The 13,785-nt window shown below is 39.0% G+C and overlaps 1 protein-coding gene across 5 annotated transcripts in view; it reads right to left on the bottom strand.

Moving 5' to 3' along the window:
• The window catches only part of tmcc1a (transmembrane and coiled-coil domain family 1a), a 44,377-nt gene extending 33,846 nt beyond the window's left edge, over positions 1–10,531 (bottom strand). Inside the window, exons 1-3 of one of the 5 annotated variants that reach the window (XM_069140371.1) lie at positions 10,439–10,531; positions 9,415–9,496; positions 332–377 (exon numbers count right to left, since the gene is read on the bottom strand). The gene's annotated coding sequence lies outside the window, so the exon portion shown is untranslated. Of the gene's footprint in view, positions 1–327; positions 378–9,414; positions 9,497–10,205 lie in introns of all 5 variants that reach the window. The other 4 variants (XM_069140375.1, XM_069140372.1, XM_069140370.1 and 1 more) reach the window with 4 other exon arrangements.
• Positions 10,532–13,785: the final 3,254 nt, after the last annotated feature.

Below are 13,785 nucleotides of genomic sequence, written 5' to 3'. Positions count from 1 at the left end.
ACACAGAGAGAGAGGAGATGGGATTGTGAGAGGCTGGAATGTTACCTAGATCCAGTGAAAATGTTCACTTCCACTTGTGACCATTTGCATTTAAAGCATGGCAATGTTTTTTTGTTTTTTTTATCTAATACAAGTAATAAAGGAAAACAAGCTGGATCCAGCTACGCTGGTATGAGACAAATATCACACAAATAAGCATAAATGAATTCCAAAGTGGGTAAGAGCAGGCCAAGGATATAAACAGCTTGAAGAGGGAGGAACACAAAAAAAGACGCGAAGAAGCGTTTGAGAAAAAAGGTAATGACTCACATCAGAAGAAAAACCCACCTACCATCAGCCCAACTGTCATCCTAGTGCGAATCACTCTTCTGGATTACCTGCGAGGAAGATGGACAGATGGAGGAAAACCAAAGAATGAAAAACAGAATCATTCTTAAGATTCAAAACCCCAATCATCACTGCTGTCACTGACCTCATGGTACTCAAGCACTATCTCATTCTAATCAATAAGCAATTTCAACTGTGAAGATGCAGAGCATATTGTACAGAACATGCATGACATTGTGCAGAACAACTGTGTTTGTTTACATGTGTGTTGTGTTCCCTGAGGAGCTCTTTTATTATCCCCAAAGGTATCCTCTCCATATCCTGCGGCAGTATCAAGAGACAAAGGTTTCCACGGTAGAAAGAACCAACAGTGTAGTGCCACTAACACAGAGAGCATGATCCTGCAGGCTCACACACTGCCTGGCTGATTTTAAGTGACAAAACCAGCACAGTAGACACCTGATAAAATAGAAGTCGTCATGCTCAAGAAGCAACCTTATTGGTGGAACTGGGATCACCTCATAGATGGACCCACAGACAGACAGTCAGTCCGAGCCTCCCTGCGGCATCAATAGCTGGTCCCGTTGAGGGCAGCAAAACAAGCAAAGGAGGAACATTCAGAGCCCTGAGAAGGGACAGTTACATACTCAAACTATATTCCTTCAGGTGCAGTGTCAGGCCATGAATAATAACATAAAGTTGAACAGACAGGCACGCACACACTCAAAGACATACACATGTTACAACACAGAAATGGAACGAGCATTAAGCTACTTGCAGGTAACAGGATTTTTCTGTAATAGTCCCACTATCACTGTTGAGAAAAGGCACATTCATGCACATAAACACAGTGGCACAGCAGCTTTTACTTTCTGTAGAAGATGATCTGACAGTCTAATCTTTTCTGTTCAGCCAGCATATACTGATGTGCTGAATTCAGAGGCTGCGCGTTAACATGGTGGCGCCGATCAGTTAAATGCAACTGTTGCCAGAATGTGAGAGAAAGAGCAGGTGTTGAACAGGTTCACTGTTAGTCACCTGCTAGCTGGATGCTGCCTGTGGCTGTAAAGATACTGTTCTGTTAACGCTGCCTTTCATTCATGACAATAACACGGCTTCAATTTGGTATTGACAGATTATAATTAGGCACAAAACTCTATATATTTTAATCATTTTTTGACATTAGTATCCTGCTGCAAATACTTCATAAAGAAACTCTCAAAATAAACTATGAAAGAACTCTGCTTATTTATAGAACATATGCAAAGTTTTTTTTTTAGTTTCTTCATAAGATGCCTTAAAAAGACACAACTTGGTATAATGAAGTCATTTTTTTCCTCCCGCTGTTTTGTGATTTTAATTGTGGAAATAAATAAAGAGACTCGTGTTTCCAGATAACCGAGGTATATGATATGATTCTAGTGACATTTGCTTTCTCAGCTCCTCATAGGAGACCAGTCATGCATCCGTATGCAACATAATCAAATGCAGACACATTAAGTAACAGCGAAGTGTGATTCATTATGATGACGCATTGTGCTGCTTAGTGGACGGGTAAACCTAAATTAATCCTGTCGTGAAGCTGAAGCTGAAGCTGAACCCGAAGTCCTGTCCCGCCCTTGGTGCCCATCCCTCCCTCTGTGTGAGTAAATCCCCTCCTTCATCCCCAAGCTGATCCCAACGCTGAATTGAATGTGTTCTTGATTGCCTGCGGTTTTATATTCAAACAAAATCCGATTTCAGGAGCCTTTAGAGGACAACAATTTATTGTCAAACTTGCTGTGTGTATGCATCTTTGTTCTGTTCAAGCCCGTCTTGGCGATCCACCCTGATGAAATGATGATGTAACAAAAAAACACACCAGATGTCATTGGAGAATGACATGTTCTGAACTAAACTACTTCATTTCACGACATTATGCTACGCTGACAGTTAAAGAATGCACAGCTAACAATGTCCGATCCAGTATTCTTCTGGGACTCAATCAGGATTTTGTTTCATTGTGGAAAATCTGAGTATTACCCTTAGCTTGAAAGCAATACTGAAAAGCAATCCAAAGTAGCTTTATGAGAGGCAACAATGTGATGACGCAGTATTTTTTTAATAATGTGAAAGGGCAAGAAATCCTAAGTACGGTCATCTTTTTCATACACAGGCCCCAGGATTAACAAAAGGATGTATTTTGGTCTATGTAAGCTCTGTCCACCAGAGAAGCAGATCCGTGTTTATCAGTGATTAACAGTGTCAGTTACCGTCACGGTCAGCAGCCTCTGTGAGTCAGCATGTTTCACAATGCTGTCAAAGGTAAATGACGAACGACCAGATGGACGACAGCCTCTCTGGGACTCTGTCACTCTCCCTCAATCCCTTACATAAATAAATACACACACACACACCCATACACACACACACATTCTTGTCCGTAACTCTGTTCCTCATTCAACTGAGAGGCCAGTTGTCCTGCTGTCACTGTCTTTAGCCAACAACAGTAGGGATGGAGTTTCTCAGTAGAGCTTCGGTACAACTGATAACACACATTCACAAAACATTATTTCGATAGATGGATCGATCAAAAATTTAGCTTCATACAACAAAGATATCGTAACAAATAGTTAAAGACAATCTTCTTTTTTTTTTTCTAAATTTCCCTGCTCCACTTAAACAAGCTCTGTTGCAGTGTCTGTCAATAAAGTACACAACTCCCTAGAAATGTTCATTTTAGCTTTGTAGATAGAAAACAGCTGCAGCTTCATTCAGGCAGAAAGGTTAGATTAACAAAGCCATGGGCCCTAAGAGTTCTAAAATCATGTCCATTATGATCATTGAACAAAGACGACAATTAAAGGTGATTATTTAAAAGGGGATTCAACCCGATTGTGATAATTGTGAAGGGTTACAGCTCAAACAGTCCAACGATATAGCAGACAATTTGCGACTAAGAAGAATGTGAGAAAATATTTCTATCAGTACAAGGTAATGCCTGATAATCTTTGCATGCAAATGTTTCTCTACCATTTATCTGCACAATATCCCAATCACTGTTTCTTCTTGTTTGTTCTATTTAATTCTACTCTTGATGTATAAAATGGCAAACTGGGCATGAGCAACCCAAAGCAGAGTTCAATCTGGCCTGTGTTCTCCGACTCTGAAGCAGCCATGTTGTTGTTCAATGCTGAACATACAGTTGGGTAACTAAAAATATGGCGATAGCTTAAACAAGCCAATGCAGTGTTTCCAGAAGAGTCTGCGAGCTGGCGTGGAATAGACCACTCTTTGTTCCCGCTGAGCCACACACAGGCCCATCGCTGCTCTTTGTGCTGCGTCTCTTTCACTGACAGACACACATCAATAAGAGGGGAATTAGGCCAGAGCTTTCTGTCAGAGATGTTTGAGTGCATGCACGAATGCGAGTGCGTGGTTGTATCAGACAGAGACAGAAAAAGAACGAGAAAAAGAGAGATAGCACGAATTGCATAGTGCGGAAATGGGCATACATGTGTCGGTGTTTGAGTCTGTTGTCTTTGACAAATGGAAACTGGACCATATCTCATTCAGCAGCTGCATAATGACAGCATGGCCAGGAAACAGGAACAATCGTTATTGTGTGTGTGTGTGTGTGTGTGTGTGTGTGTGTGTGAGGGGGGGGGCTGTAAGGCAGAGAATAGTACAGTAGTGTCAGCTGTGACAGTGAAGGAGATGACTTCAGCATACTGCACAAAGTGTGATAAGAGTCATGACTCTTTGTATCAGACGGGGAGAGGGAGTGGGTGAAAGAAAAAAGACAGAGGGTTACAGATGGAGTGAAAGAGGCCAGACTGGATCAAAGGCATCCGACGGTCTACTGCGCGTTTCGCCTGGCCGTGTCAGGTTCCCCCCGGATGCTCAATGCAGAGTGTATCAGAATGAGGAGGTGTACAGCAGGTAGTTCCCCGAAAGAGGTAGGCACACCACCCTGTTGTGCAAGACAAAACCCACAGGGAGTCCCTGACATCAAAGTTGCGCTCAGCTTTCCAGGAACGGAACACACCAGAAGAATGATTCAGAGGTCAAATAAACACATTTGTGTTTGCTCCATGACACCTCAAGACTTTTTCCAAAAAGTTAAGAAAACTATTGCTGATAACTGATTCACACCTAGTATCTATATAAAATCTAATGTCTTAGGCGACAGAAGACCAGTCTATTTCTATTCCCAATATATTTTAATATGAAATAAAAAAAATAAAATGATAATTTATAACAAAAACTCAAACACATACCCACACCAGGGGAACGATAGAAACAACAGGTGGTATACCGAGTGTGAAGAAAGCCTGAGTCATCTAAGAGTACCTGACATTTTGTGAGGTGGGCGGCTACGAATATAAAGCAGCAAAGAACGGGCGAAGTGTTATGTTATCTTTTATGGTTGTACATTGCTGTAAATATCACAGATACAGGTTGTATAGCGATGTAGGCCGGTGAACAAATCTAGAACGCGAGGCAGCGACGTGAAACATAATTGAAGACTGGCTGTGAGTCATCATCAGGCTGGATGTTAAAAATTATGCTGGACAAGGCTGTAAGTTACTGAGGAGCTTTTGTTTAAGGGAAACCTTTGTATCTGTGCTCAACAACACAGCGAGTGCTCTAATAAATCATTTACAACATAGACACTGATACTTGTCCATGTTGAAAACAACTGCAACAACAATGTAGATTGAAAGTGTCCAACCAGTGAGGGTACTGAAGATCTCATTTCCTTGCTGTTTACAATTAAAACAGATGCTCCAATGAGCGAAGATCCAAAAGGAAAAGAAGAGGAATGAGCACAGTATGTAAAACATTTAAAGTTGCTTTCACTTACTAACCTGATGGGTGCTTAACAGTAGTTAGGCCTTCAACTTGGCCAACATATCTCATATTCCACTAGCTCTGGCATGGCATCGTCAACTGTCAACAGGCTGGAAACCACCTACACACCGGCTGAAATCTCATACCAGAGATTGTGTTAAAGGCGCACAGCCATAAGTAATAGGAAAAAGGGAATGCGTGTCAGGTCAGTGCACACTTTGTGCAACTGAAGAGAGACACCTGCCAGGTTATCAGGCCAGAGTGCGCCTGACTCTTTGTGGTGCCAGCAGGTGAGAACAACTTTATGCAGTCAGATATAAATCGTCCGTATCGTCACCTATTTAAATAACTCTTCAGTCCCATCTCTGGGTTCAGGAAACCAGACACCCCTCAAGCCCACTAGTGAGGATCAGCACATCCAAGCTTTGGTCTTCAAGCTTTTACTCTGGGTGTGATATCTGGCTGAGCATGGAGGCTGTGGGGTCAAAAATATCAAGTCTACACTCTGGGTGAACATTGAAGTTGATGGAGATAATATTTCTCTTGACCTCCAAACCTCAGTGTGAACTCATCTAAAGTTCACCATCTAAAGACCAGAAGATCTAAACAAACCGAAACAAAGAGAATAACAATGTGCCATTTTTTTCAGAAGGCAATGTGGATATAACACAATTTTGGTCAAAATAAAAATGTACTGTCCTCTTTTCATGCAGAAATGTATTCAAATGTTACCTGGAGCTAATATAAGGTCACAGATGTCCACCTCCAAAGTAACAACCTTTTTGGTACAAAACTTCCCTCAAAGAGAGAAATTAATTCATACTAAAAATACTTTTCCACACCACATGATTTGTCAAACTCAGACCGCTACAACCTCATGTAAGCTTCAGATAAAACTTCAAGGCTGTACATTTTTTGTGCGAAAATATACTTTTGCACAAACTGGGTGGGGACTGTGGATTTTGTACCCAGTCACTTTCACATTGGCATCTTCACTATGAACAGCAAGCAAAACCTTTTTCAATGTTTATATGGGCACCCCACTATTTTTTTAAGACAAATTAAAAAATTTAAAAACCCATCTTTTGACACTAAAACAAGGACCTTAGCCCTGTTTTAAAGTGAAAACTCTTGTGAGGTCAGACTCTTTTTTTCCTCTGTCCTCAAACAGGAAGGGATCAGAGGGAAGCTGGCAGCCCGTTGCCACTGGAAACCACAGCCTTTACAAAGGAATTTCACCTTCACTCTGGAAATGTGGGAGTCTGTCCTACAGTAGAGAATAAAACCCAGTCTGTCCACAGTTACGACATTAATGGCACAGATGGTACAGACAAACATTTTTATTGTACTTGATTTTTTTTTTTAACGTGAACTTCTGGTAGCAGCAGGGATAGATATAATGACTTCAGTCTGTGGCATCTAAAGTAAGCTATGACACCTCTGCTACCCTGTGGGCTTTTAAACAGGAAATCCCTACTAAAAGAAGAAGATGGTGTGAAAAAGGCAAAGTGACTGTGCGTGAGAGAAAAAGAGCATTTCCTTTCTGACATACAACACTTTGTCTTTCGCCACAGCTGGACTTGATGCGCTTGTGACAATGAAGCCAAATCAAAGTTCTAACAATGCCGAAATTGTTTGAACGTCATGTGGCTGAAAAAAAAAAAGGATTATCTGAATCCTTCTGAATCCTAAGTAATAATCTTTACATCATCGGTTTAGGAAGAAGGGCAAAGAAACTTGAAGATGCAAACAAGAAGCTACGTGCTGCTTGTTGTTGGTTCATGTTAATGTGAACCTAGACTGTTGGTCCAACGAAACAAGACAGATGAAGATGTCATTTTTGGCTCTCGGAAAGGGTATTGGACAGTTATCAATATTTTGTAGACAAAACAATTAATTGAGCAAAAAATAAAACAATCAGCAGATTAATCAATGACAAAGACAACTGTTTGCTGCAATCCTGTTATACACTTCCATGCTGGGGTCCTCATCAACCAGAAGGACACTAGGGCAACAAAGACATGATCACTCACCAGCGTTCCACTGGCCCAGACTGCTGGAGGTACTGTCCCACTGCCAAAAACTGAACTTAGGTCTTTAGAGTATGTCTCTGTCTCTGCAAAACACATCCTGTTTTCAACTGCAGCTAAAGGGAAAAACCAAGCATTTTGCGCTGAAGAACAAAACCTTGAGAAAAGCCCCATAATAGTATATTTACGTAAAAAGTGCAATATGTCAGATTTTTAGTTTAGAGCGTTAAAAAAAAAAAACTAAAATTATCCACAGAATGTGAAGAAAAAAACATTATGTTTGAGAAGCCCGTGTATTGTGTTACAAAGATGTCTACTAAAGTTAGTATGCAAACCAGCTTGCCGGGACTGCCCTGTGTTGTAATACCACCTTTCACCTCAAGAAGTCCTAGTGAGTCACTGTAGCATAGAGTCCGACAATAGGAATAAGAATGAATGGCGAAGTAAACACAATGATGGCTGAAACATTTGGCAAAAGAGAAGCAAAACTAGATTTAACATTGGTGTTGCGTTCCACTGCTGGAGACAGCTCTCAAAGGAATAAACTTATATGCTGAACTCACAATGTCTTTTCTAGGCTGGAAAGTAAACAGTTGTTAATACTAATAGTGGCTATGTTGAAACAGCTTTAAAAGGCAGCTAATTGTATAGCATTACTAAAAGTGTTCATATGTTTACATTTGGTGTTTTTTTCATGTAAACCAGTAAGAATAGCTCAATTAGCTCATCAAAAAGGGAGATAAGCAAGCTATAATAAAAACGGACTAAACGAATGCATTTTTTTTTGTCCATACAATCTAATTTTCCAATCATTAGTTATTACAAAAAAAGGCAACAACAATTATCAAAGTACCAAAACTTTGAGATAGAAATGAGGGACGAGACGCTACAGTGACTCACTATCGTCTCTTAAAGTACACCGTGGTATTACAAGAAGGGACTTAAATCGTACATATTGCTCTTTTAATGGATTTTTTTATGTTCTGTAAAACCATATGAAGCCTCTATTGATCTATCTTCTATACCACTTGTCTTATTTGGGAGTTCAGGGGCCTGAAGGCCTTGCATGGGATATATGTTGGCATATACAGTATACAGGGAAAGATGTTGGATACAACTTTGAACACAGGGCCAGTCTGTGACAGGGCTGACACATCCGTACAGACAGACAAATCTACAGACAATATAGAGGCTAAATTTATATCTAGTATGCATGATTTTGGTCTACCGGAAGAAATAAGATATTTAAACAAATGCTATCATAAAAAAAAAATTCAGCATGAGTTTTAAACTGATTGTAGAAACAAGCGACATTGACAGAGATAGCAGTGCTTTTGGATGTAATACTTGTATGCATAAGAATATATCATGCATGATAGGAAGTTATTTCATTAAATGATTTCACTGTTATCAAGACAAAACTGGAACATAAACAGTGCCTTGTTATATTTAAAGTAAACGATCAAACGATTGCAGCCAGTACAAATGACATGACGTCATACACAAGTAAACCAACATCTTCATGAAATCCTTTTTGACACAGCCTTAATCTTCTTTTGCTATCAAAATATCTAAAAGCCATACAACAGTAATCTCAATGGGGTAATTAAACATATGTAATAAAATCCACTTCATGCCGTCTTTTTGGTCCTGCGCCAGCAGCTTTGTTGTAAAAAAAAAAATAAAGCATGCTTCCTATACACAGGGCCAATTAATCAACCCCTGTGACAACAAGACGAGAACACAGCACACTGTGTTAATCTTGTGATCTGATCTAGTATAAGGACAGCTTCACCACGTCCTAGTGTTACACAAAGCTGAGTGATAATCAGAGGAGCCACCGAGTTGTATTGTGCAAGCATCTTGCATACAAAAACATCACACTCATACAATGTCTCTCAAATCTAAGCTCAGCTACAAACAAGGAAGGACAACGAGAGTGCAGCAGGAGGAGGAGGAGGAGGAGAAGAAGAGGAAGAAGGAGGAGGACGACGAGGAGGAGAGGGAGGGGGGCCGCGTCATCATGGTGGTCTGACCATCCGAGTGAGACATGAATGGCTGCGTTAGCAGTGCCCTGAAGGGGCAGCCCAGCTCTCAACCACTTAGCAGACTATGCTGAACAGATAGTAGGCTGCATCATGTCATACTTCCAACCCTCTGCACCTCTACACAGACAGAAACACCTATCAGAATGGATGAGTAGAGTAAGTGGGTGCAAACAAACCTTCAGTCCATTATAATGACGCTGGAGTGGACTTCCTTCACTGCAGAGGTGATGACAACCTGCCACATCAGGCCCCGCAGGTCTTCAACAAAGAACAGAAAAAGTGAGATGGAAACTGTAATCCTCTAAATGCTTCCTTGGCACATCTCTGCATCCGCCTGCCTGACTTGTACGCCTGTTCGGTGTGCATGAGTGTGTGTGGGTCTCTGTCTGTCTCCTGATAATAATAGGCTGCAGACAAAATGCTCCTCTGTGAAGAATACTTCTGATGTAATGAGGCTACAGATATTCATCCTCATCAGACCATGAAATATATTTCACAATGCATTAGACAGTTGAGAATAAAATGAAACCATGTTGAGCTTTAAAATAGAACCTGTACCCTGACAGCACCCTAGTAAATTAAAAGTTGTAACTTATTAACTTAAAATAAAACCCTGCACACAACTTTTTAAACTGCTTTACAACCCGCAAAAGAAAACATTGATGTGATCCTATTTAAAGATGCCAAAAGCTAAAACTGTGGTTTCGTTGTTCGTTTCCTACTTGAAGCAACGAGACAAAACTGTTGTACATAAAAAAAATATTTAACACTTCAGATATGTTCCTATTAAAGCGCCTCACCAAAACGGGCACATATAAACACTACGTGATGAAACCAATGACAGCAACCGTTACAAAATGTTAAGTCTTACACATAACGCACTTTATGCCCCCTACAAATAAAGTAAAAATAGATTACATTTCGTGCATGTTGTGAATTTATACAAAGCACACTGAAAATAGCTTACAGTTTCGTGAACGCGTTAGTTCAGCGCCAGTCAAGTGCTGTCAGTGAACAGCAGCGGTGTGTTAACAGACTCAGGTTGACAGTCCCGTTAGCGTGTCATTGTACAGAGCTGCCGATGCGATGAAATATCTCCAGCGACACTCTAACAGAGACTCGGACACACATCACAAACACGCACAAACTGACGGTAAAACTACAAGAAAACACTGAAGTAAACAGATAGTTCACACTTACACGGGTGATAGCAAACTGTTGGGACTGACACAGGCGTTCGGCGAGCAACACCACCCCTCCTCCGAGTAACGTCCGTCCACCCCACCGACCGCCGTCCCTAACCGTTTTGACGTCATGGCGTAAGACGTAACCCGGCGGGAGGACAACCAAAGATCGCGTCGTAGCAAGAGGACTCACTCGCCCGTATAAAAAAAATGGGAGGCCTAGGGAGGCCGGGGCTAGTTGCCGCACTTTTCACTCTCTCTTATATATCTTGGGATCCATAAATCATATAAGTTATACGTGACATACCAAATGAAAGAGGCAAGTGTCTGGCATATTTTTTTTTTGTATTCAACACTTTTAAAATCTTATAGGCAGTCAAATTGCTAATGTGCACTTGTGTCAATTTGCCCCATCAGTAGGTAAGTTATCACACTGTCACGCTAGATATTGCAAAAAATAAACCGATGACCAACACAAATTCAAGATTTATTTTTTTTAATAACATAAATTCTGAATTAAAACAGCGAGAGAGTAATCTCAAACAAACAGAACCATATCTGATTCAGACTCAGGGTCAGAAATTAATTTCTGATTAAATTAATTAAATTAATTATTAAAATAATTTCTAGCGCACATAAATTGTCTTATTATCGGAGTTGGTTGGTGGTTGGCACCGGCATCGCTGGGAAAGGGTGACATGGTGCTAATCGGCACCAGGGCTGGGTCACCACTGGGACGTGGCAAGGCTTCACTGGTAGCTGCCTGTCTTTTTTTTTTATTTTATTTTTTTTTATCTCATCTGCTGTTAACTGTGTTCAGTATCAGTACGGTAGTTAGGCTAATATCAAACTCCTGGAGATATATTTCTTTTCAAACTTAATTTGCCTTACTGCCCTTAACATGAGGATGTCAGGTGGTGTGCTACCATTTTCTGTTTTTCTTTAATAATCCCTGACCGTCTCTTCACTCTTACTTCTGTCCTATTTTCTTTCTTCCTTCCTTCTAAAAACATATTAACCCAATTATAATGTTAAATATCAATAAACAATCCCATGATAGCTGATTGGCCAACTTTACCTAAATTAGCTCCCCCTACATTTTGAACTGACATTATTGACAATGCCACATTTGGTACAATTTCCAAATAGTATCTGATTAAACAACATCTCAAGGATTTACAGCAGAGGCAGATTGTTTGTATTTGTTTGTATCTCGGGTTAGTTTAGCACATGAAATTAGTAAAAGGTATAAAAAAAGATACTATATTAGCAAATGTACAATTTGTAATATTCCTTACTAGAAGAACAAAACTACATAAATTGAAATGTACATGTTTTTTACTCAGGGGTGTGAAAAACTATTCATTTGCGCTAACTTCAGTTCACAGAATAGCTGACCACTCCCAGACAGGGAATTGCATCAGAATAAGTAAATGCACAAAACCGATATTCAATTTATTAGTAGCACCCTCTAGTGTTGGAAATAAAAGCAGCGTGACAACTTACCCGTGTGACAACAAGCCCTGGTCTCCCCCTAGTGCAAAAACAATTCAAATAGATATATTTACAGACACTACAGGCTTAATTAAGCTTGTGTGTTTTGCTTCATCAAGTAAGCAAAATTCAAGTCTGTGCATAATATGATAAATTTTCCAAAGATGTTTGCAACAAAGAACGTGGTGGCTTTGAAGAATAAGGTCAGGAAATCATAGATCAGTGTAAATTCTATGATAACTGCAGGTCACTGTTTTTCAACTCATTAACTGATCGTGATTTAGAGTTACAACAATCACGCAGTTAACACGAGTTATTATTTTTAAAATAAAGTAATATGAAGATATGATGTTCTTGATGATAAATATGTTTGTTTGTTTGTTTGTTTTACTCTTTTTGGACACATTCTATAGACCAAAACATTCATAAACTTACCTGCCAGATTAATCGATCGTGAAAATACACTAACTCCAGACCTCTCATTTCCTATCATTTCAAAGTGTACTTATTACAGCTTCAACAACAGCTATAGGTCCAGGAAACCATGATGTTAAAAAAGTTAGTTCTATCGGTTAACCAACTGAAGTCAAGTTTAAATTCAAATCTGGAGTAGAGCTGAAATGAGAGACCGTCATTATGGCCTGGGCAATATGTGAACAGTTTTTCTCAAATTATATTTATGATTTGGTAAAACTTAAAAAATTGTATTTAACATGAATCAAAAATGTTTCTTTTACCCAAGACAAAAAATGTACTTTCATAGAAAGTAAAAATTATGATTTAGTATAAAAGACCATACACCATATTTCACTTTGTTACAACTAAATATTTTCACTTCAGAAAAAATTAATATTTACAATTACATCTAAGTACATTTTTTTACTTTAGAATAAACTAATTAAAATACTCTAATTTTTTACAAGCAAATGTATTAGTTTTTCTCAAGTCAAATTTTTTATTGAGTACAAACTAAAATTTAACTATAATTTAATTCACATTTTCTTTTGTCACAAGCAAAATGTTACGTAATGTAGGTCAATACAATAATATTTTTTGCTTTTTTACCTTCTAAATTTTACTATTAACAGCGACGGTATCTCCTGTATTATGAAAGCAGAATTTTCACTTAAGATGAAACTAAAATTTTGTTACAGTCAATATTCAATTTTGTTTACTCACAATAAACAAATACAGGAAGATTCTCCTCAAAAGACCATCTTTATTGTGATGTTTTTAAAATATGCATCACCTTCTGTTATGTATTAAAAAATAAAACCGAAATACACAAATAAAACCTGACATTTGCAGTCAGTAGAGCTAGCTAGTATGTGTATCATACATCAGCACTTGAGGAAAAACACAGAATGATTAAATTCTGGTCTTTGATCTGTTTTGAACCATTCTGTAACATTAACCACATCAATGCTACATGGTACATATTTTCTTTAAAACATGAGATAAGCAATGCAAAAGCCATCAAAAGTTTCCTCTGGTATTAAAACTTGGCTATCCCTTCATAAAATAACCATAACGAATGTTACCTTATATTGAACCATAACAAAAACAAGATCGGAAGTTAGCATCTAAGTAATCTTTGTACTTGAATATTTCTTCAGCTAGCTTTTCCAGAATATCTTTGTTTTGTTTTTTTAACTCTGACACATTTGACCTACACAACACATTTCTATGTTCTAACTGCGGTTCAGGGTCAGAGGAGAATGTTGATCCCAGAAACTCTCTGATACAGAAGTTCTTGTAGAGACAGAGCTGGAGGGTGTGTCACAGACAGTGACAGTAAATCCTTTGCTGCAATCATCAGTTATTGGGATGACCCATACAGTTGCCAAATCCTCACGTTTTGCAGAAGAT

This window comes from Embiotoca jacksoni, unplaced genomic scaffold (assembly GCF_022577435.1).
Source record: "Embiotoca jacksoni isolate LCO1_2020_lvr unplaced genomic scaffold, fEmbJac1.0.p SCAF_9, whole genome shotgun sequence".
NCBI classification, from domain to species: domain Eukaryota; kingdom Metazoa; phylum Chordata; class Actinopteri; family Embiotocidae; genus Embiotoca; species Embiotoca jacksoni.
This window is presented reverse-complemented; position numbering and strand designations above follow the sequence as displayed.